Below are 23698 nucleotides of genomic sequence, written 5' to 3'. Positions count from 1 at the left end.
AGGCGCTTGACTGTTAACCAGGTTATAAGATGGCGTGTTTATATCCAAGTGTTGGAGGCCTTTCGAGAATTTGCTTTCTGGACTATTTCATAATAGTCTGGTTTCAAACTCTAGCTCTGTCAGCTGTTTGACCTTGAGCAAGTTACTTAATTCCTCTTAGCCTCATCCTTATCTACAAATGAGGATACTAAGAGTCTGCAGCTCCAAAGGCTGAGGTGATTGACTGAGATGATATAGGAAAATCATTTAGCCCTGTGCCAGACATAAGTCATAAATAACAAAAACAATAATCATCTCAGGTACATTTGATGATCTGGATCCTGAAACTGCCTGGATTATACTTCATTTGTTTTATCTTTCTGCTCAAGGAGAACTGGCCAGCACAGAAAGGACCTTTTGAGATCTTGGGGGAAACTGGAATGAAGAGAAAACCCCGGTGTCTCTCTCAGCTACTGGTCCCACAGCCTTGGGGTTGCAGGCAGAAACCAGAGGAGCTTATTTCAAGAGGAATTTTGTGAGACATAAGCCTGTCTAGTCCCACTTCACTGCCCAGGTGATAAAAAGTGACACAAAATGAGGAAGTGGGCTATTCACCCCACTTTTGCTGGGACTAGTATGGCTGTGCTACAGTGAAGACCTCGAGAAGTGCAGTGTCACCTTACCACCGTGAAGGCTGCAATCCTAGGAATACCAATGCTGGGCAGGGACCTCGTCATCATCATAGAGGGTACTGGCACCAGCAGGACTGGCATGAGGAGGCTCCACCCTCAGGTGGGTTCAGATAATAACAGAGCAAGAAGCAGGAGGAGTCAGCCCATGGGCTCCCATTGGGCATGGCCAGGCAGTCCTAGAGATAGCTGGGAAAGATTTTTATAGAGGTCCAGAGGTCCTAAGCAGCACAATAGGCAAGCCTAAGTGAAATCTGGGTATTGTTGCCAGTGTGAATCCATTTGTACCCAGAGGTTGGCAAAACCTAGAGCACCATGGGCCTGACAATCAAAATGAAACTATAAAGGAAGACACTGAATGAATTTATTTGCATAGAATGCTATAGAATAGTCCAAGCCCCTTATATAAGAGGTAAGAAACCTGAGACTCAGATGGAACCCCTGGGAAGCCTACAGTTAGCACCACTCCATCCTCAACCTTAACAGCTAAGCCACCTTTCAAATACCCAAATTGGATTAGGTTACTTCTCACCCTGTGCTGTAGTGGCTGGCTGCATGTTTAGTCTCTCCATGAGAGTGCCCGGAGTTCTCTGCACCCCGAGCACTATGCTTGATAAACAGAGGGTGAGCAAGAAATGTGTTAGCTGGACAGAGAGATGGTAAGACATAGAACTAGGCTGGGAGGACTTTACAGATCCAGTCTTGTGGGATTTTCCTAGGACCCTGTTTGCAATAGCAACCATCTGCCTAAGCATGGTTGTCTTCACAGTCCAAAATTACTACTTTTGGAGGCAGTTCACTCCTTCCAGGGACATGTGTAACCAGTAGAAAGCTATTCTTATAGTGAGCCAAAATCTGCCCCGTTGGCCGAGTCTACCCTCCAGAGCCATGCACAATAAATCTAACCTCTCTTCTACATGATAGCCCTTTCTATCTGTGAAGACAGCAATTCTGTACCCTCTCCTCCAGAATAAATGACCTCAGTTCCTCCAGCTCTTCCCTATATAAACATGGTTTCAAGTTTTCTCTCCGTCCTGACCACTTGTATTTGAATGCGCTCCAAATTTAAACAATTAAAAATTTATACAGCTAATGAGAGAACCCCAAACTGACCCCCAAGACACCAGGCTGGGGTTGGGAGTGCGGGGTAGGAGAGAGCCAATCCCTCCCATTTACTGGGAATTCTCCCTGCCAGCCAGGCCTTTGGTTGCCTCTGATCTCTTGACAGCTGCCTCAACTCTTGATTCACAGTGAGCAACCAGACGATTAAACTCTAGACCTTTTCCATACTTGCCACATGTCTTCCTTCTGCACTTATGGAGTTGGTTCTTTAGACCGAAGTGTGAACTCTCTATATGTCCACTGGAGAACTTCCCTCCACTGGAGAACTTCCCATTAATTGCCAAAATTAAGGGTTTTTACCCTACTGAGGCATTATAGATACCACTGGCTAAATTAGGATACAAATTAATTACAACAATCTTGAAAATCCTTTCAGGAGATGTCAAAGACTGTGAAAAGAGCTTCCTACCCCAAACCACTGAAGGATAATAAACCATTAATTACCACAAAGACTCTCTATACAACAATCCAAATCTAAACTAGACCAATACCTAAAATTGAATTTGTATTTCAAGATAATAGGTTTAAGACAAAATAGTAAACCAGGTGAACCAGAGAACATATTTTTAAGTTGCTTTTGGAGCCACTGACAAAGAACTCTGGAGTATAAGAAGGAAAGATCCTTTGTATATAATTTGGCATTTGTGTGCTCTGTGGTCATTTCAGCATTAAAACAGTTCCTACTATTTTATAGACTATTTGTCTAAGCAAACTACTGTTTTCATAAGTAGATTACAGTAGCATATTAGATAATTTAAGTAGATATGGCATTTAGTTAACATAGAAGTACTATGAATTTCCTCTCTTACTGCCAACTTGCAGATCAAGTCAAAACCATGTGATAGTTGGCATGGATATTTCTTTAATATAATAAGGCATAATGCCAATACTTCAGAAGGATTGCTACTAAAATACAGGATTATTATTTAGGAGGTCTGTATTGCTACATAAACTCAAATATGATAATAAAAGGAATGCTATGAGACAAATGAAGAGCCTCTGAAATGAGAGTTTTGTTAAATAAAAATGCAATGTGATAATTTACTGATCAAACACATAGCATAATTACCTCACAAAATGTGAGACAAAAATATGTGGAAATGTAGAATCTTCAAGTATGAGAAGCATGTTAAAGATAAGCTATTTTAACCATCTTTTTAGTGTTTGAATCCACCACCTTTATTTACAGCTCTTAAATGGACAAGTTTAATGTTCAGTTTTAATGTCTATACACACACACACACACACACACACACACACCATGCATCTACCTAACCTTTATCCTTTACAGTTGAGTATCAATTGTACTAATAATTTTGCCTCTTCTAACTGTAAGAGTAGAAGAAAATCTTAATTTGGGGAAAATTGTGCTAAAAGTGTCTGGAAGGGGAGAAAATACTAAGCATGTACTCTTCAGTAAGAACTGATTTGATTTTAGTTTTCAAATCCCAGCTATCTCATGTGTGGCTTTTAGAAAACAACAGCAGGTAGGAAGTTAAATAAAAAATGTGTGAATCAATCAATCAATAAATTTAAGGGGCACCTGGGTGGCTCAGTCAGTTAAGCATCTGCCTTTGGCTCAGGTCATGGTCTCAGGGCCCTGGGATCGAGCCCCAAGTCAGACTCCCTGCTCAGTGGGGAGTCTGCTTCTATCTCTCCCTCTCCCCCTCCCCCCCTGCTCATGCTCAGGCCCTCTCTCTCTCTCTCAAATAAATAAAATCTTATTAATTTTTTTTAAAATAAATTTAAATGTACATGTTACTCTGTTTTATTTTCTTTATAACCCCTGTCAGTTAGAAATTAATATATTTATTAGGTTTTGGGTGCTTGCTTCATCTAGTTTAGTATTGATAATTAGGGTTTTCCTAAAACATGTGGTAAGTTCACTTTTGTCTTAGTCCTTTCTACCTGAGCCCCTACACTGGGAGCCTGCTTACAATGTCACTCCTTGATGGACTGGGGCTGCCTTGCTTCTGCCAAATGCCCTCCAAGGAACCGGACCCAACAGGTGTGACCCTGCTGCTCGACTTCGCTATATGCCAAGTTGCCTGCTTGCACGCATCCCCCAACAAGACTTCCCAGTTCTTAGCTTTCATGTTTCGCCTGCCTGCGTGGAGGCTGCTATACACCATGCTGGTCCCAGATGCCTCTCTATACCAGAGTGATGTCTCATTTTTACGAGGCAGCTTTTTAAATTCAAGGCATTGGCCTCTCCTATCTGTTTCTCCTCCTGACTGAAGTCAGTCCACTGAGCTATGCTTTTTGCTATCCAGAGAGCAGGCAGCCGTGGCTGAGTTTCTGACTTCTGCTCTACCTGCCCTGCTATTCTGTACTGGTCACTATGCCTAAATACCAGCACAAGAAAGTGGCTTATGAGAAACAGTGAGAAGCAGCAAGTTTGACCACATTTGTAAAGTTTATTTCCTAGCATATCAACCAAAGTAGCCCAAAGAAAAAAGTAAACCAGAAGAGTATTCTCAGACCACCTATGCATTAAAACAACCTAGTTGAAGACAGCTGCCCCTAGGATAGTAGGTTCTGATTAACCTCATTCACCTCAACTGTGCCTTCACTGTATGATCTCAGATAAATCACTTAATCTCTGCGGGCTACATCTCAGGTCTCCATAGAAAGGAATAACACTTTTTGCCATGCCAATGTGAATGGTAAGGCACTCTGAAATCTTAAGTGGAAGATACTATGAAAAAAAGCACATATATTCAATCCTACTTCAAAAAAAATTAGAAAATACAAATACACCATTGAAATCCAAAGTGCAAAGTAACATCTTTAAACTGTTATTCAAATTATAAACTTCTACAACTTTATGATTACAGTGGAACCACTACCACATTCTTAACTATAGTAGTATAGGGGGGGGGAAAAAACACAAAATGCCATTACCAACTATGCACCTGATCAGTTCTAAGGGAGAAAGGAAAAGTAAAAGAGGAGATCTGCCTAAAGCAGTAAATGGAGATTATGTAGCCATTGTCCAGGTTTCAGTTGAGGGGAGAAAACTCTCAGAAATATCTTACATTATATATTTGAAGGTAAAATAACCTTTACATCATATTCATTTATCTGAAAAATAAAACTGTATCAAAGAGGAATAAATTTCCTCCTGAACAGATGTAAAGGATTCACAATGAGAAGTCTTTGGTATTTATGATTGCTCCACGGAGTCTTATGGTCATTATTACTTTGTATTATATTGTATCATGTCATACTTAGCCAAGATAAGCTAAAAATAACCACAGGAAGGGTCAATGCAAACCCAAGTACAAATAAAACTTAGTGCTATATTTGTAAATTATACATTTTGGAAGATAAGAGAATTTTTCAGGATTTATCTAGGTTCAGGATATTTCCAAAGAATAGACCGTATTCAGCGAATCTTCCTCTCATGCAGAGGGCTCAAAATGTTGAGCTATTTACCTCTGAAAAGTAAAACAGCCCTTTGAACCTAAAACACAATAAAATAAAAATTTTTTAAATGATACCAAGCTGAAGGGGATTAAGAGTACATTTACGGTAATGAGCAGTGAGTAATGTCTAGAATTGCTGAATCACCCTATTGTACGCCTGAAACTAATATAATACTGTATGTTAACCATACTGGAATTAAAATTCTAAAAAATAGGAAAAAAGGACCAAAAAACTAACACAAACCTTTAAGAATTAAAAAAAAAAAAATGACACCAAGCTGTATGGCCTCAATGGCATCTTAGTAAGTTTCAGATTATTATACTCAACAGTTTTTATAAAATAAAGCTTTGAAAAAAAATCAGCATTATATTTTCCAACCTATCAATAATAAAATGAAACCCTTGCCAATCATTCTTTTTAAATTTTAAACTGAAGTGATTTATTGGACTTTGGAGTTCTCTATTTCTTTGTCATGATTCAAAAGCTGTAAAAGTCTAATTCACATTTCAACCAAAAGGAGAACAGGGTCCTGGGCTTATCAACACTGCTTTGTGAAAAATGAAGCATATTGCTTCCTAATGGATGACAATCTAAAAACTCTGGCAAACAGGGGCTCCTGGGTGGCTCAGTCGGTTAAGCGACTGCCTTCGGCTCAGGTCATGATCCCAGGGTCCTGGGATCGAGTCCCACATCGGGCTCCCTGCTCTGCGGGGAGCCTACTTCTCCCTCTCCCACTCCCCCTGCTTGTGTTCCTTCTCTCGCTGTGTCTCTCTGTCAAATAAATAATAAAAATTAAAAAATCTTTAAAAAAAAAAAACAAAAAACTCTGGCAAATGGAAAACAAGTGACCTTCATAGAGTTTAGTTGCAATACAACCAGAAAGCGTGAGGTTGCTTCAAACCAACGTACTCTGGTCCTGTTTCCTTAAGCTTATGTTTTGCATTTGATCTGTACTCCCATTCTGACCTCAATGCTATCTACAGATTACTTGAATTATCATAAAACTTGATCCTGGGGCGCCTGGGTGGCTCAGTTGGTTAAACGACTGCCTTCGGCTCAGGTCATGATCCTGGAGTCCCGGGATCGAGTCCCGCATCGGGCTCCCTGCTCGGCAGGGGGTCTGCTTCGTCCTCTGACCCTATCCCCTCTCATGTGTTCTCTCTCTCTCATTCTCTCTCTCTCAAATAAATAAATAAAGTCTTTAAAAAAAAAAACAAAACTTGATCCTGGATAGCCATATTCATTTTAAAAATATTTTATTTATTTATTTGAGAGAGAGACAGAGTACGAGCGAGGGACAGAGGGAGAGGTAGAGGGACAAGCAGACTCCCTGTTGAGCACGGAGCCCGATGCAGGGCTGACGTACGGCTCAACCCCAGGACCCTCAGATCACGACCTGAGCTGAAGTCAGATGCTTAGCCAACTGAGACACCCAGGTACCCCTAGCCATATTCAGTTTTAAAATAAAACATCAATGATGTCCAATGGAGCCAATCACCCTCACTAAGCACTAACAATTGCTTCAAGAAAAGCTCCTGATCAACATGCACTATTCAGAAGCAACTTACAAAAAAAACATTAAGACTGGAAAATCAAATTGATAATGAAGATTCCAGAGGAAAGTTGCTTCTAGCAATGGTAGATTAGGTAATTTCAACTAATTATCCCGTGGAAAATAATTAGAAACAAATATATAAAAATCATTTCTTTGAAGGTACAAGATAGGGGACAACGGAGGCCCAAGAAGGTGAGGTCCAAGAAAGTGAATCCTAAGTTTGATGCTGCTTTTCCCGCTGAGGTCATTAGCCTAATATGTATCACTTATCCTTCACTTATTTGCCATTTCATGCTAATGAGTTATGCTTACTTATAATTTCCATATAAGAGTCAGCATAGATCATGAAAGGTGCATTAGCTTAGAAGTCAGAAGACCTAGGCTGAATTGTGGCATCTTCCCTTACAAGCTGTTCGTCTCTAGGAAAGTTATTTTAGTTCTCTGGGTCTTGGTTTCCTCATCAGTTAAAGACCAGAAAATGAATTTCCCTTGCCAGATGCTCACAGATTTGAGACATACTTAGCAATTGTATATACTTAATTCCATGCTATCATTTTTTCTTGTAAGAGTTCTCTCCAAAAGGTTATCTTTTCTGAGCTGGTTCCCATGAATAATAGCCCCAGAAATAACAGCAACGGCAGCAACAAGAGTAAAACCCTCTTATGTGCCAGAAAATATGCTGAAAATTTTACAAATACTATTTTGGTTAATTCTTACTACTATCCTATGAAGGTAGGCATTGCAACTTCCAACTAAGGCTCTAGATATAAAGTATTGCACCATAAAATGACACAATTATTAAAAGGAGGAGCTGTGATGAAATCCAGGACTATGCGGCTCTAAATGCCCTGCTCCTTATCTCCCCACGCTCTAGATTTTGGAGGAGACAGAACAGACCTTTACACAGCTCCATGTCAAAAATAAGAGACTGGTAAAGGGTGGAGACGGGAGGGAAAAAGTCAAGAATGCAGGTTTCAGAGAAGAATTAAATTTGTTAACCTTTTCCTAAGATGACATTGAAAATTAACATCTGTCATAGCAACCAGGGAAAACACAAGTAATATTTTCAGAGATCAGCCTGAGATCACATTGTAAACCACCACAATTGCTTCATATACGATAGTTACTTAGATAGGTTGGTATATATGCTTGCATATTTGTTTGCTGTTTTTAAGTAAAGAAAAGTTACTTTCATCCTAAGAAAACTAATGAAATTAAAAAATAAATCTTGACCACTATGCTACAGAGCACTTCTTTCCCATTTCATTGTATGTCTTGCAATCTACTGTCATCAGATCACCTTAGGCTCCTTTTACTAAACTGGGCTTTAGAAAATATCATATGAGGTCTTCTCCCAGAAAATTAATGGGCACAATTAACATATTCACAGAACCAAAATTTAAATCAGCTTCTGGACTCAAATGAATAATCTGCATATAATTAAATAAGATTTTACTGCATATGATCTATGCCAGTTTGGATGGGTCAAACTTTCAGAAGAGTCCATCAAAGCGTTAGCACCTGGGTGCCTGGGTGGCTCTGTTGGTTAACCGACTGCCTTCAGCTCAGGTCATGATCCTGGACTCCTAGGATCGAGTCCCGAATAGGGCTTCCTGCTCAGCAGGGAGTCTACTTCTCCCTCTGACCCTCCCCCCTCTCATGAGCTCTCTCTCTCATTCTCTCTCTCAAATAAATAAATAAAATCTTAAAAAAAAAAAAAACAGGGGCGCCTGGGTGGCTCAGTTGGTTAAGCGACTGCCTTCGGCTCAGGTCATGATCCTGGAGTCCCTGGATGGAGTCCCGCATCAGGCTCCCTGCTCGGTGGGGAGTCTGCTTCTCCCTCTGACCCTGCCCCCTCTCATGTGCTTGCTCTCTCTCATTCTCTCTCTCTCAAATAAATAAATAAAAATCTTTAAAAAACAAAACAAAACAAAAAAAACAGCCTTATCACCTGCATAAACTACTGAAACTGACACCTACGAATGGTCTTAGGACACCATGACTCCTGAAACATAACAATGGTCAGACTTGACTCTGATGAGTCTGAATTATAGTTGCTTGTTTCAGGGACTCACTATTAAGAATACTTGAGAGGGTGGAGCAAGATGGCGGAGGAGTAGGAGACCTGGATTTCGTCTAGTCTCAGGAATTCAGCTGGATAGGGATCAAACCATTCTGAACACCTACAAACTCAACAGGAGATCGAAGAAAAGAATAGCAACAACTCTCTCATCAGAAAAGCCACCACTTTCTGGAAGGTAGGGCGTGCGGAGAAGTGAATCCGAGGCGATATTCGGGAGGATAGACAGCGGGGGAGGGGCCTCCGTCGGCCGCTTCTGGCAAATGATAGAGCCGCGGAGCACAAAATCGGAACTTTTAAAAGTCTGCTCCGCCGAGGGACGTCACTCTGGTGGCTAAGCGGGGGGTGGAACCCTCCGGGACAGTGTGGTCTCAGGACCCTCGGGGTCACAGAAAGACCGGGGGTGCCTGAGTGCGGCAGAGCTCCCAGGTAACGGAGCAGGGAAGCCGGCTGCAGAGGCGGAGCCCAGGCGCGGGCTCTCAGCTCGGGGTTGCCATAAACCGTGATCCGCGGCACAGTCGGGCCCCTGCTCCTCCAGCAGGGACCCAACAAGCGGCAGATCCGGGGAGACTCACCTTCCTCCCCCGGGAGGAGCCGCGGGGGAGTGCGCCACAGGGATCTGCTGGGTTTGGAGACTCCACCCAGGGTCGGGTGCCAGAGATAGAAACGCACAGTCACAGGCCGGGTGAGCACGGAGTGCAGCCAGAGACCGGGAGACAGGAGTGACTGACGGCTTTTCTCTGGGGGCGCACTGAGGAGCAGGGCCCCGAGTTCCCGGCTCCTCCGGGGCAGAGATTGGGAGGCCGCCACTTTCACTCTCGTCCTCCAAAGCTGTAGGGAAAGCTTGCAGGGAACAAAAGCTCCCGAGAGCAAACCCGAGCAGATTACTTAGCCGGGACGGGCAAGGGCGGGGCAATTCCGCCTCCCGCAAAGACTTTTGGAAACCATGGCAACAGGCCCCTCCCACAGAAGATCAGCGAGAACAGCCAGCCAAGACCAAGTTTACAGATCAATGAGAACGGCAGAACTCCAACGCTAGGGGAATAATGCACATAGAATCCATGGCTTTTTTACCATGATTCTTTAGTCTTTCAAAGTTAATTTTTTTTTGAATTTTTCTTTTTTCCTTTTTCAACCAACATCTTATCAATCCCTTTTTTAAAAAACATTTTTATTTTTCATTTTTAGAGTTATATTCTATCCCTTCATAGTAATTACCCTTATTTTTGGCATATATATGTTGTTCTCTTTTTAAAATTTTGAGATAGTTTTTTCTAACAGATCAAAATATACCCTAAATCTCTAGTGTATGGTTTTGTTCTACTCTGCTGCCTGATCACATTCTCTCCCTTTTTTTTCCTTTTTTTTTAAATCCTCTTCTTTCTTTTTTCAAACAACTTCTTATCAATTCCTTTATAAAATTTTTTATAATTTTCATCTTTACAGTCATATTCCATCCCTTCATCATATCAACCCTTATTTTTGTACATATATAAGTTTTTCTTTCTTTAAAATTTTGGGAGGCACTTTCATCTAACAAACCAAAATACACCTAAAATCTAGTGTGTGGCACTGATCTATGCACCAGCCTGATCATATTTGATCATATTCTGGTTTTTTTTGTTTTGTTCTGTTTTTGTTTGTTTTTATCTTTATCTTTTTTTTTTTTCTTTTTTCTTTCTTTCCCTTTCTTTTCCCCTGGCTTCAGGTCTTTTCTGATTTGTTTAGAGTATGTTTTCCGGGGACGTTGTTACCCTGTTAGCATTTTGTTCTCTCATTAATCTAGTCTCCTCTGGACAAAATGACAAGACGGAAAAAATCACCTCAACAAAAAGAACAAGAGGCAGTACCGACTGCCAGGGACCTACTCAATACGGACATTAGTACGATGTCAGATCTGGAGTTCAGAATCATCACTTTAAAGATACTAGCTGGGCTTGAAAAAAGCATGGAAGTTATTAGAGAAACCCTTTCTAGAGAAATAAAAAAACTAAAATCTAACCAAGTCGAAATCAAAAAGGCTATTAATGAGGTGCAATCAAAAATGGGGGTGCTAACTGCTAGGATAAATGAGGCAGAAGAGAGAATCAGTGATATAGAAGACAAAATGATGGAAAATAAAGAAGCTGAGAAAAAGAGAGATAAACAACTACTGGATCACGAGGACAGAATTCGAGAGATAAGCGATACCATAAGACGAAACAACATTAGAATAATTGGGATCCCAGAAAAAGAAGAAAGAGAGAGAGGCAGAAGGTATATTGGAGAAAATTATAGCAGAGAACTTTCCTAATCTGGGGAAGGAAACAGGCATCAAAATCCAGGAAGCACAGAGCACCCCTCTCAAAATCAATAAAAATAGGTCAACACCCGACATCTAATAGTAAAACTTATGAGTCTCAGAGACAAAGAGAAAATCCTGAAAGCAGCTCGGGACAAGAGATCTGTAACCTACAATGGTGGAAACATTAGATTGGCAAAAGACCTATCCACAGAGACCTGGCAGGCCAGAAAGGACTGGCAGGATATATTCAGAGCATTAAATGAGAAAAATACGCAGCCAAGAATACTATATCCAGCTAGGCTGTCATTGAAAATAGAAGGAGAGATAAAAAGCTTCCAAGACAAACAAAAACTAAAGGAATTTGCAAACACGAAACCAGCCCTACAAGAAATATTTGAAATATGAAAGGGCTCCTCTAAGCAAAGAGAGAGCCTAAAAGCAACATAGACCAGAAAAGAACACAGACAATATATAGTAACAGTCACCTTACAGGCAATACAATGGCACTAAATTCATATCTTTCAACTGTTACCTGAATGTAAATAGGCTAAATGCCTCAATCAAAAGATACAGGCTATCAGATTGGATTAAAAAACAAGACCCATCAATATGCTGTCTGCAAGAGACTCATTTTAGACCCAAAGACACCCCCAGATTGAAAGTGAGGGGGTGGAAAACCATTTCCCATGCTAATGGACACCAAAAGAAAGCTGGGGTGGCAATCCTTATATCAGACAAATTAGATTTTAAACCAAAGACTGTAATAAGAGATGAGAAAGGACACTATATCATACTTAAAGGATCTATCCAACAAGAAGATCTAACAATTGTAAATATCTATGCCCCTAACATGGGAGCAGCCAATTATATAAGGCAATTAATAACAAAAGCAAAGAAACACATCGACAACAATACAATAATAGTGGGGGACTTTAACACCCCCCTCACTGAAATGGACAGATCATCTAAGCAAAAGATCAACAAGGAAATAAAGACTTTAAATGACACACTGGACCAAATGGACTTTACAGACATATTCAGAACATTCCACCCCAAAGCAACGGAATACACATTCTTCTCTAGTGCCCATGGAACATTCTCCAGAATAGATCACATCCTAGGTCATAAATCAGGTCTCAACTGGTACCAAAAGATTGGAATCATTCCCTGCCTATTTTCAGACCACAATGCTTTGAAACTAGAGCTCAATCACAAGACAAAAGTCAGAAAGAACTCAAATACATGGAGGCTAAAGAGCATCCTACTGAAGAACGAATGGGTCAACCAGGAAATTAAAGAAGAATTAAAAAAATACATGGAAACCAATGAAAATGAAAACACAACTATTCAAAATCTTTGGGATGCAGCAAAGGCAGTCCTAAGAGGAAAGTATATAGCAATACAAGCCTTTCTCAAGAAGCAAGAAAGGTCTCAAGTATACAACCTAACCCTCCACCTAAAGGAGCTGGAGAAAGAACAGCAAATAAAGCCTAAACCCAGCAGGAGAAGAGAAATAATCAAGATCAGAGCAGAAATCAATGAAATAGAAACTAAAAGAACAGTAGAACAGATCAACGAAACTAGGAGCTGATTCTTTGAAAGAATTAACAAGATTGATAAACCCCTGGCCAGACTTATCAAAAAGAAAAGAGAAATGACCCACATCAACAAAATCATGAATGAAAGAGGAGAGATCACAACCAACACCAAAGAAATACAAACAATTATAAGAACATATTATGAGCAACTCTATGCCAGCAAATTAAATAACCTGGAAGAAATGGATGCATTTCTAGAGATGTACCAACTACCAAAACTGAACCAGGATGAAATAGAAAACCTGAACAGACCTATAACCACTAAGGAAATTGAAGCAGTCATCAAAAATCTCCCAACAAACAAAAGCCCAGGGCCAGATGGCTTCCCAGGGGAATTCTACCAAACATTTCAAGAAGAATTAATACCTATTCTTCTGAAACTGTTCCAAAAAATAGAAATGGAAGGAAAACTTCCAAACTCGTTTTATGAGGCCACCATTACTTTGATCCCAAAACCAGACAAAGACCCCATCAAAAAGGAGAATTACAGACCAATATCCTTGATGAACATGGATGCAAAAATTCTCACCAAAATACTAGCCAATAGGATCCAACAGTACATTAAAAGGATTATTCACCACGACAAGTGGGATTTATCCCTGGGCCGCAAGGTTGGTTCAACATCCGCAAATCAATCAATGTGATACAATACATTAACAAAAGAAAGAACAAGAATCATATGATCCTCTCAATAGATGCAGAAAAAGCATTTGACAAAGTACAGCATCCTTTCTTGATCAAAACTCTTCAGAGTATAGGGCTAGAGGGTACATACCTCAATATCATAAAAGCCATCTATGAAAAACCTACAGCAAATATCATTCTCAATGGGGAAAAACTGAGAGCTTTCCTCCTAAGGTCAGGAACACAGCAGGCATGTCCACTATCACCACTGCTATTCAACATAGTATTAGAAGTCCTAGCCACAGCAATCAGACCACAAAAAGAAATAAAAGGCATCCAAATTGGCAAAGAAGAAGTCAAACTCTCACTCTTTGCAGATATAATACTTTATGTGGAAAACCCAAAAGACCCCACCCCAAAACTGCTAGAACTCATACAGGAATTCAGTCAAGTGGTAGGATATAAAATCAATGCACAGAAATCAGTGGCATTCCTATACACCAACAACAAGACAGAAGAAAGAGAAATTAAGGAGTCGATCCCATTTACAATTATACCCAAAACCATAAGATACCTAGGAATAAATCTAACCAAAGAGGCAAAGGATCTGTACTCAGAAAACTATAAAATACTCATGAAAGAAATTGAGGAAGACACAAAGAAATGGAAAAATGTTCCATGCTCATGGATCAGAAGAACAAATATTGTGAAGATGTCAATGCTACCTAGAGCAATCTACACATTCAATGCAATCCCCATCAAAATTCACCCACTTTTTTCAAAGAAATGGAACAAATAATCCTAAAATTTGTATGGTACCAGAAAAGACCCCGAATAGCCAGAGGAATGTTGAAAAAGAAGAGCAAAGCTGGCAGCATCACAATTCCGGACTTCCAGCTCTATTACAAAGCTGTCATCATCAAGACAGCATGGTACTGGCACAAAAACAGACACATAGATCAATGGAACAGAATAGAGAGCCCAGAAATGGACCCTCAACTCTATGGTCAACTCATCTTTGACAAAGCAGGAAAGAATGTCCAATGGAAAAAAGACCATCTCTTCAACAAATGGTGTTGGGAAAATTGGACAGCCACATGCAGAAGAATGAAACTGGACCATTTCCTTATACCACACACAAAAGTAGACTCCAAATGGTTGAAAGACCTCAATGTGAGACAGGAGTCCATCAAAATCCTAAAGGAGAACACAGGCAGCAACCTCTTCGACTCAGCCACAGCAAGAAACATCACCAAAGGCAAGGGAAGCAAGGGCCAAAATGAACTATTGGGACTTCATCGAGATAAAAAGCTTTTGCAAAGCAAAGGAAACAGTAAACAAAACCAAAAGACAACTGAAAGAATGGGAGAAGATATTTGCAAATGACATATCAGATAAAGGGCTAATATCCAAAATCTATAAAGAACTTATCAAACTCAACAGCCAAAGAACAAATGATCCAATCAAGAAATGGGCAGAAGACATGAACAGACATTTTTCCAAAGAAGACATCCAAATGGCCAACAGACACATGAAAAAGTGCTCAACATCGCTCGGCATCAGGGAAATCCAAATCAAAACCTCAATGAGATACCACCTCACACCTGTCAGAATGGCTAAAATTAACAAGTCAGGAAACAACAGATGTTGGCGGGGATGCGGAGAAAGAGGAACCCTCATACACTGTTGGTGGGAATGCAAGCTGGTGCAGCCACTCTGGAAAACAGAATGGAGGTTCCTCAAAAAGTTGTAAGTAGAGCTACCCTATGATCCAGCAATTGCACTACTGGGTATTTACCCCAAACATACAGATGTAGGGATCCAAAGGGGTACGTGCACCCCAATATTTATAGCAGCAATGTCCACAATAGCCAACCTGTGGAAAGAGCCACGATGTCCATTGACAGATGAATGGATAAAGAAGATGTGGTGTGTGTGTATATATATATATATATACACACACACACACACACACACACACACACATATATATATATATATATATATATACACACACAATGGAATATTATGCAGCCATCAAAAGGAATGAGATCTTGCCATTTGCAATGACGTGGATGGAACTGGAGGGTGTTATGCTGAGCGAAATAAGCGAATCAGAGAAAGACATGTATCATATGACGTCACTGATATGAGGAATTCTTAATCTCAGGAAACCAACTGAGGGTTGCTGGAGTGGGGGGGGTGGGAGGGATGGGGTGGCTGGGTGATAGACACTGGGGAGGGTATGTGCTATGATGAGCGCTGTGAATTGTGCAAGACTATTGAATCACAGATCTGTACCTCTGAAACAAATAATGCAATATATGTTAAGAAAAAAAAAAAAAAGAAGAAGATAGCAGGAGGGGAAGAATGAAGGGGGGGAATCAGAGGAGGAGACGAACCATGAGAGACGATGGACTCTGAAAAACAAACTGAGGGTTCTAGAGGGGAGAGGGGTGGGAGGATGGGTTAGCCTGGTGATGGGTATTAAAGAGGGCACATTCTGCATGGGGCACTGGGTGTTATGCACAAACAATGAATCATGGAACACTACATCAAAAACTAATGATGTAATTTATGGTGATTAACATAACAATAAAAAAATTTAAAAAATACAACTTGAAAAATGATAAAAATCACATAGCCCTTCCAGTGAAAAGATCATCTTACTAATAACAGTATTTCTAGAAATACAGCGTGGATGGGACAGGGCAACAAATTCTTTTATTGTATTAGTGTCTCCTAAAGGAGGTGTTAACTATTGAATTTTGCTTTAGAAACCAAACCAAGGTTTAATAAAATGTCAAAAAGCAATACTACTTGATGAATAAAAGCTTTGTAGAGAAAAAAAAAAAAAAAGAATACTTGAAGCAGCCACTCCTATAATAAAATCATAAGTCACATGGAGTCACAGACTCCCTAAGTACCCATATCTGATGGAGTCTGGGGAAAACTTAACAAAGCTAGGACAAGAGAAGAACCATGTGAACAAAGTAAAGGCATCAACTCCTCCCCCTGATGATGCTGTGTTCATAATAATCTCAAAGAACAAGGAATGACCAAACTCAGGGGAAAGTGTCCAAAATTACATGAAACCACTGATATAACTGTGAAGATGTACAGGATCCTTTTCTTTCTGTTTTTCTCTCCTCCCTTTAATTAGTTTGGGTTCTTCAAAACCACCCAGTAGCTTCACTATTTTAAGATGTGACTACCTACTTCTTTCTTGGCCAAGGCTACCAATGGATCTGAAACAGCTACAAGAAGGTCCACACACTAGGTTTCTATTTCTATTTTCTTTTAAACAGAATTCTGGAGAAGTAAGGAGAAAAGGTATTTAGAATGGTATCTTAAGTTACTGAGTGGCACATCATTCAATGTTAGTGTCATTTTTCACAGCAATCAAGCTAAGGTAACAGAAATACAACAACACAAATCTCAAAGTTCAACAGTAATTATTTACGAGATGGTATGTTTATCCCCATATTGATCCTAATTTTAAATGTCTTTGTCCATTTAATAAAGCACTAGTTTGAAACAATATAGTCATTTATTTATTTTATGAATATTTATTTAGAGCTGACTGATATAAGACATTACACTAAATATTGTGAGGTTAAAAAAAAGGGGATTGGACATGGATCCTATCTTCAAGTAACTTTCACTCAAGTAATAACATAAGAATGTATACAAAAATATAATGATGAAGAAAATGAAATGTATTTAGAAAGAGGTACAGGTAAAGTGATTTTCAAATGATTTTTGGTTTTAGCCTCCTTCCTAGAAGAACATCAAGAATTATTTCCCTGTCCACAATAGCCAAACTGTGGAAAGAGCCAAGATGTCCATCGACAGATGAATGGATAAAGAAGATGTGGTATATATACACAATGGAATATTATGCAGCCATCAAAAGAAATGAGATCTTGCCATTTGCTACGACGTGGATGGAACTGGAGGGTATTATGCTGAGCGAAATAAGTCAAACAGAGAAAGACATGTATCATATGATCTCACTGATATGAGGAATTCTTAATCGCAGGAAACAAACTGAGGGTTGCTGGAGTGGGGGGTGGGGTGGGAGGGATGGGGTGACTGGGTGATAGACACTGGGGAGGGTATGTACTCTGGTAAGCGCTGTGAATTGTGCAAGACTATTGAATCTCAGATCTGTACCTTTGAAACAAATAATGCAATATATGTTAAGAAAAAAAAGAAGAAGAAGAAGGTAGCAGGAGGGGAAGAATGAAGGGGGGGAATTCGGAGGGGTAGACGAACCATGAGAGACGATGGACTCTGAAAAACAAACTGAGGGTTCTAGAGGGGAGGGGGGTGGGAGGATGGGTTAGCCTGGTGGTGGGTATTGAGGAGGGCACATTCTGCATGGAGCACTGGGTGTTATGCACAAACAATGAATCATGGAACACTACATCTAAAACTAATGATGTAATGTATGGGGATTAACATAAGAATAAAAAAATAAATTAAAAAAAAGAATTATTTGCCAGTAAGTTATTCAAGATAGAAGGTCTTTACACTTGTCTACATCATAAGGTAATTTGCCATCAGTTTTGTGCAAAAATCAATATACATTTTGAGTTCATCCCAGTGCTATGTGAAATAAACCCCAAGTCAATTAAATTTGCCCATTAAATAATCTAGTATAGAATCTAACACAGGTAGACGTAAGTACAAAATATGTTATATTTATCCTTGTTAAAGTAGTCAAATTGGAGAAGAGTAAAACTTCAGTATGATCAAGACTTCTGCTTATTTTTTAATTGGATTATTCATTTTTTTGTGTGTTGAGTTTTATAAGTTCTTCATATATTTTGGATACTAACCCTTTATCAGATATGTCATTTGCAAATATCTTTTCCCATTTGAAGACATGAAGAGACATTTAAAGAAGACATACAGATGGCCCACAGACACATGAAAAGATGCTTGACATCACTGATCAACAGGGCAATACAAATCAAAGCTACAATGAAATATCACCTCATACTTGTCAGAATGGCCAAAATCAACAACACAAGAAACAACAGGTATAGGCAAGGATGTGGAAAAAGGGGAACCCTCTTGCACTGTTGCTGGGAATGCAAATTGATGCAGCCACTCTGGAAAACAGTATGGAGGTTCTTCAAAAAGTTAAAAATAGAACTGGGATGCCTGGGTGGCTCAATTGGTTAAGCATCTGTCTTCGGCTCAGGTCATGATCCCAGGGTCCTGGGATCGAGTCCCGCATCAGGCTCCTTGCTCAGTGGGGAGTCTGCTTCTCCCTCTGCCTTCCGCTCTCCCTGCTTGTGCTCTCTCTCTCTGACAAATAAATAAATAAAATCTTTAAAAAAAAATAGAACTCCCCTATGATCCAGCAATTGTAGTACTAGGTATTTACTAAAAGAATACAAAAATACTAATTCAAAGGGATACATGCCTATCTACAACAGTCAAATTATGGAAATACCCCAAGTGTCCAACGACTGATGAATGGATAAAGAAGATGTGATATATTCAGCCATAAAAAAAAATGAAATCTTGCCATTTGCAACAACGTGGATGGAGCTAGAGAACATTATGCTAAGCAAAATAAGTCAGAGAAAGGCAAATGCCATATGATTTCACTCATATGTGGAATTTAAGAATCAAAACAAATGAGCATGAGGGGAGAAAAGAGCGAGGCAAACCAAGAAACAGACTCTTAACTACAGAGAACAAACTGATGGTCACCAGAGGGGAAGTAGGTGGGGGGATGGGTTAAATAGGTGATGGGGATTAAGGAGGTACTTGTGGTAATGAGCACCGGCTGATGTACGGAAGTATTGAATCACTATATTGTACAACTGAAACTAATATTACACTGTGTGTTAACTAACTGGAATTTAATTAAAAATTTTAAAAAAACCTTCAAGGTTTTTTATATTTTTTTATATCTTTTTTATCTTTTTGAATAAGATCACCTGGTCAAAGGTTTCCCCATGGAATTAGGCTGTTCATTTTTGTGAGCCCTCCAGTTTAGATTCAAATCTTGCCTGGTATTTTCTGGGCATGGTTCCTCATCTGTAAACTGGAACTAGTAGTCCTGAGACAAGGATGTGTCTTGTCTAGTGGCACTGGAAAATAGTTTATCCAAGAGCTGATCCAAGAAGTACCAGGGGTGAGTGAGGAAGTGGAGACTGGGAAGGGGGGAGAAGCCAATAAACTGTGCTGTCAAGCAATTACCATTAAAGGCAACTGTGCAACACTGTTGGACTACTCTGGGACTACTCTGGGACGTTGTGCATAACGTACCTTGAACTTTCCTGGTCAGAGGGGCAAGGGAGCTAGGGTATTAATCTACCAACTCCCACCAGTCACTGACTGAACACAGCGGCTGCACAGCCTCTGCCAAATAGTAAGAGTCCTCAGGCAAAAAGCTGTACACGTTCAGAAGGCAGAAGCTTTCAGGAATGGTGGGAAGTGAAGAGATATGGGCAGATCACACATAGCATCTGCTACAACCCCCTACTTCAAAGACGCATAGGATTAAATGGGGTAACATATGTAGAGTCCTTGGCCAATACATAATACTTAATAATGCTCAATAAAAGTTAATTTTATTACATTATTTTGAATTGTGGGAAGCAGGCCTATCTCTCTCTCTATCTCTCCTTCTCCCTCTGTATGTGTGTGATTCCTCTCCTTTTTTCTCTACAAACCAGGGAAATCCTCTAATTAGTGAAGTTTACAGGACTTGGTTCCGAGATTGCTAAAAACTATATAGAAATATTTATAACCTTGAATTTAGAACAAATAGGTTAGAATGCAACTAACCATTGCCATTAAGCCACAGAAATTAGATTTTATTTCCAGGAAAGTGGAAAGTCTCACTACTCTCAAGGCAGAAAGTGAAGCATATTCCTGTTAACGATATCAGTGATTTCCTCTGCATATTCATATTCACTGTGGTGAGAGGGAAGATCTGAGTTCCCTCAGGTCTCATAAATGACATATAGGGAAATTTAAACTCAGATTTCATAACTGTGTTATGCAATCTGCCAGATTAAAAGTGGTATCAATAGGTACTCAACCTTCATTAATTTTCACAGCTTATTTGTGGCTTTCTCTTCAAAAAGCAGCAACTAGTAAGATTTTTTTTCCTATTTATGTGAAATCTGCTTCTGGTCAAGGATGTCTGCTCCAAGATGGAAAACCAAGGCCTTTCCTTCTTCAATAACTTCCTGTCCCCAACTCAAACTACTCAGAGGTTCCCTCTTAATAAAAAATGACTATAATTATAATTCTGTTAGTCTGTACGTACAATTACATTCCATCAATTCCAGGAGGTTTCCCCCCCCCACACATTTTAACATCTCTGAAATAGGGATATATCTTATCTAACAACTGCTGGCTTCCAGGCTCCAATAATGCTATCGTTGTCAGTGTCTGTGTATGCACAACCTTTGTCCCAGCTATTCTTATATTGTCACTTCAACTGACATATGTGCGATGCTCAGACTCCCCTATTGAACTGTCATTTAAAATATCTTTAAAAATTACACTATGACTCACTGAATAAAAAAGGTGGAATGGGGCAGTAGGAAGTATAAATTTGAAATTAGTGAAGCAAATATTCACAACAGAAGAATGACAACAATTCATATTTTCTTGCAAAAGCTAAGCGCTTTCCAGGATGTAAGACAAGAAGATACAGATAGAAGAAATCTGTTATGTTTTGTTACTGAGATACATGCACTCAGGTTACCATCCTATGCCAAGCAATACAACTGAAGTAGGAGAAATTATCAAATCCCTGGAAGAGATGTGGTTTGATTAATTAATGTATCACACAGAACTACTGTTCAAGCAATAAACATCAATTTGCCTAAAATTTCCTGCTAACTCTGGATGGAAGCTACTTAACTTTCAGCAACATCTGATTCAACTGAGGGCAAAAAATAAAGCTTTGAGCTTAGTCAAAAAGGAAAGTATTTAAAATGGATACAAGAGGCTCTGAAAAAAATCAGGAAGGCAATAGTGGCATGCTCTGAAATGCTGCATCAACAAGCCTCTTTGTGGGCGCCTGGGGGGCTCAGTCGTTAAGCGTTTGCCTTCAGCTCAGGTCATGATCTCAAGGTACTGGGATCGAGCCCCACATCGGGCTCCCTGCTCCGCGGGAAGCCTGCTTCTCCCTCTCCCACTCCCCCTGCTGTGTTCCTTCTCTCGCTGTGTGTCTCTCTCTGTCAAATAAATAAAATCTTTAAAAAAAAAAAAACTCTTCGTGGCACACAGGTCACACACATGGCACATAGGACAATGCTATGTGGAAAAACGTGGATAGCAATGACATGTAGAGTTGAAAGATGAGTTAAGAGAATCGAATTTTGAATGTGAAGAAGTGTCAAGAACACTTCAACCAATTTATGTTCCCTGATTCAGACACGAAAGTAATAGATAATAAAATATATGTCTAAAGTCTAAAAGAGCTCCTTCAATACTTATTAAAAACCTTACATGAGGGGTGTCTGGGTGGCTCAGTCATTAAATGTTTGCCTTCAGCTCAGGTCATGGTCCCAGGGTCCTGGGATCAAGACCTGCATCGGGCTCCTTGCTCAGTGGGAAGCCTGTTTCTCCCTCTCCCACTCCCCCTGCTTGTGTTCCCTCTCTCACTGTCTCTCTCTGTCAAATAAATAAATAAAATATTAAAAAAAAAACCCTTATGTGACCAAAAACAGTGTCATAGTTTGACAGTGTTTTTTTTTTTCTAAGTGGTCTATAAAATAATGCTGCAACTTATAGCACCTTATTGTTGAAAACCAGTAGTGGTATTAATAGCTAATAATTCTTAGATGATCATCATATTCCCGGCTCCACATTGGGTATTTTATGCATATTATCTCAATTAGTCCTTACAGGAATCCTAAGAGGTATATAAAGGGGTATCCTCATAACGCCCACACACTTTACAAGTAGTTCCCGAATGAGGTCACAGATGTAATGCAATTTTTTTTTAAGATTTTATTTATTTATTAGAGAGACAGAGAGGGAGAGCATGAGCGGGGTGCAGGGCAGAGAGAGAAGCAGACTCCCTGCTGAGCAGGGACCCCCCCCCCCCGCCACCACCCCCCAGATGCGGGGCTCGATCCCAGGACTCCGGGATCATGACCTGAGCCAAAGCAGATGCTTAACCAACTTAGCCACCCAGGCATCCTTGTAATGCAACTTTTTAAAACATGGTTTAGCACCTCTGTACGTATAGTAGTAGTAGTATTTTGGTCAGTATACATAACTAAACATCAAAACCCTGAATCTGAAAATGATGATGGAGACACCCAAGGGAGGCTCAGTATGTGGTCCACTTCACTGAGACCAAACAAGCAAAGTAATTTTCAGTTACTTTGTGTGAAAAATAGAATTTGGATTATGTCTTCTTGAGGAAGAAAAACCTTGGTATATATTTTTTTCATTAAATGTTTATTGTGTTTCAGTCAATCATTTGTAGTAGGCCACAGCCCAAGCTAATTATGCAATACGGAGAAGGCAGTACAAGAAAGGATATACCTGCAATGCAACAAGACACTCCATGTGCGACAGCTCCGCAGAGGCTGACAGGGCCCCGCTCCCAGCCTAACTGTGGGAGAGGCACCAAGCCTCTGGTTCTAAACACCTCGGAACTGGCAGAGTCCTTGCCCTGCACAAACTGTGTTTTCTATCAAACTCTGGGCATGCCTTCATGAGAAAGGCACTAGAGAGCCGAGTTCGCTCACTTTCTTCATCTCATGTTCTTCCTCTGTACCATTTGTTTACTGGTTCAGTAGGAATATAAAGTGAAAGCAAGCTAAAATAAAATCTGAATGGCCATTCTCACCTCTCTTCAAAGCAGAGCGAGTCCTTAGGGTCTGGTCTAGTTCACCACTGTACAGATAAGGAAACCAATGCTTAGACAGTTTCATAATTTGCTTAAGGATGTAGAGCTAGTTAAATATTTGCTAAAAAAAAAAAAAGTATCTGAACCCCAGTCTGACACAGTATTCTATTCAACTGATATACCACAGTTTGTATTTTCCAACTGTTAGCACGTAGGTTGCTTTCAGTATTTCATAATTATAAAAATAAACATGGTACCAAATGGATTTTAGTTTACTACTTTCAGTGCATTAACTTAGCTTAGTGGTACCAAGTGTTAGATTTGTTTTGTGACTCTGCCTTTTCCTGGAGACCCACGACCCTCTGGAAAGCCTATAGCTTCAGAAATACGTGGGGGGGGGCGGAGCAAGATGGCGGAGGAGTAGGAGACCTGGATTTCGTCTCCTCTCAGGAATTCAGCTGGATAGGGATCAAACCATTCTGAACACCTAC

The 23698-nt window shown here is 40.0% G+C and overlaps 1 protein-coding gene across 6 annotated transcripts in view; it reads right to left on the bottom strand.

Annotated features, from left to right (window-relative positions):
* Positions 1-23698, bottom strand: part of BBS9 (Bardet-Biedl syndrome 9) — a 475024-nt gene that overhangs the window by 67930 nt on the left and 383396 nt on the right. The window lies entirely within an intron of this gene.

The sequence above is a fragment of the Neomonachus schauinslandi genome, chromosome 12 (assembly GCF_002201575.2).
Source record: "Neomonachus schauinslandi chromosome 12, ASM220157v2, whole genome shotgun sequence".
Taxonomy (NCBI): Eukaryota; Metazoa; Chordata; class Mammalia; order Carnivora; family Phocidae; genus Neomonachus; species Neomonachus schauinslandi.
This window is presented reverse-complemented; position numbering and strand designations above follow the sequence as displayed.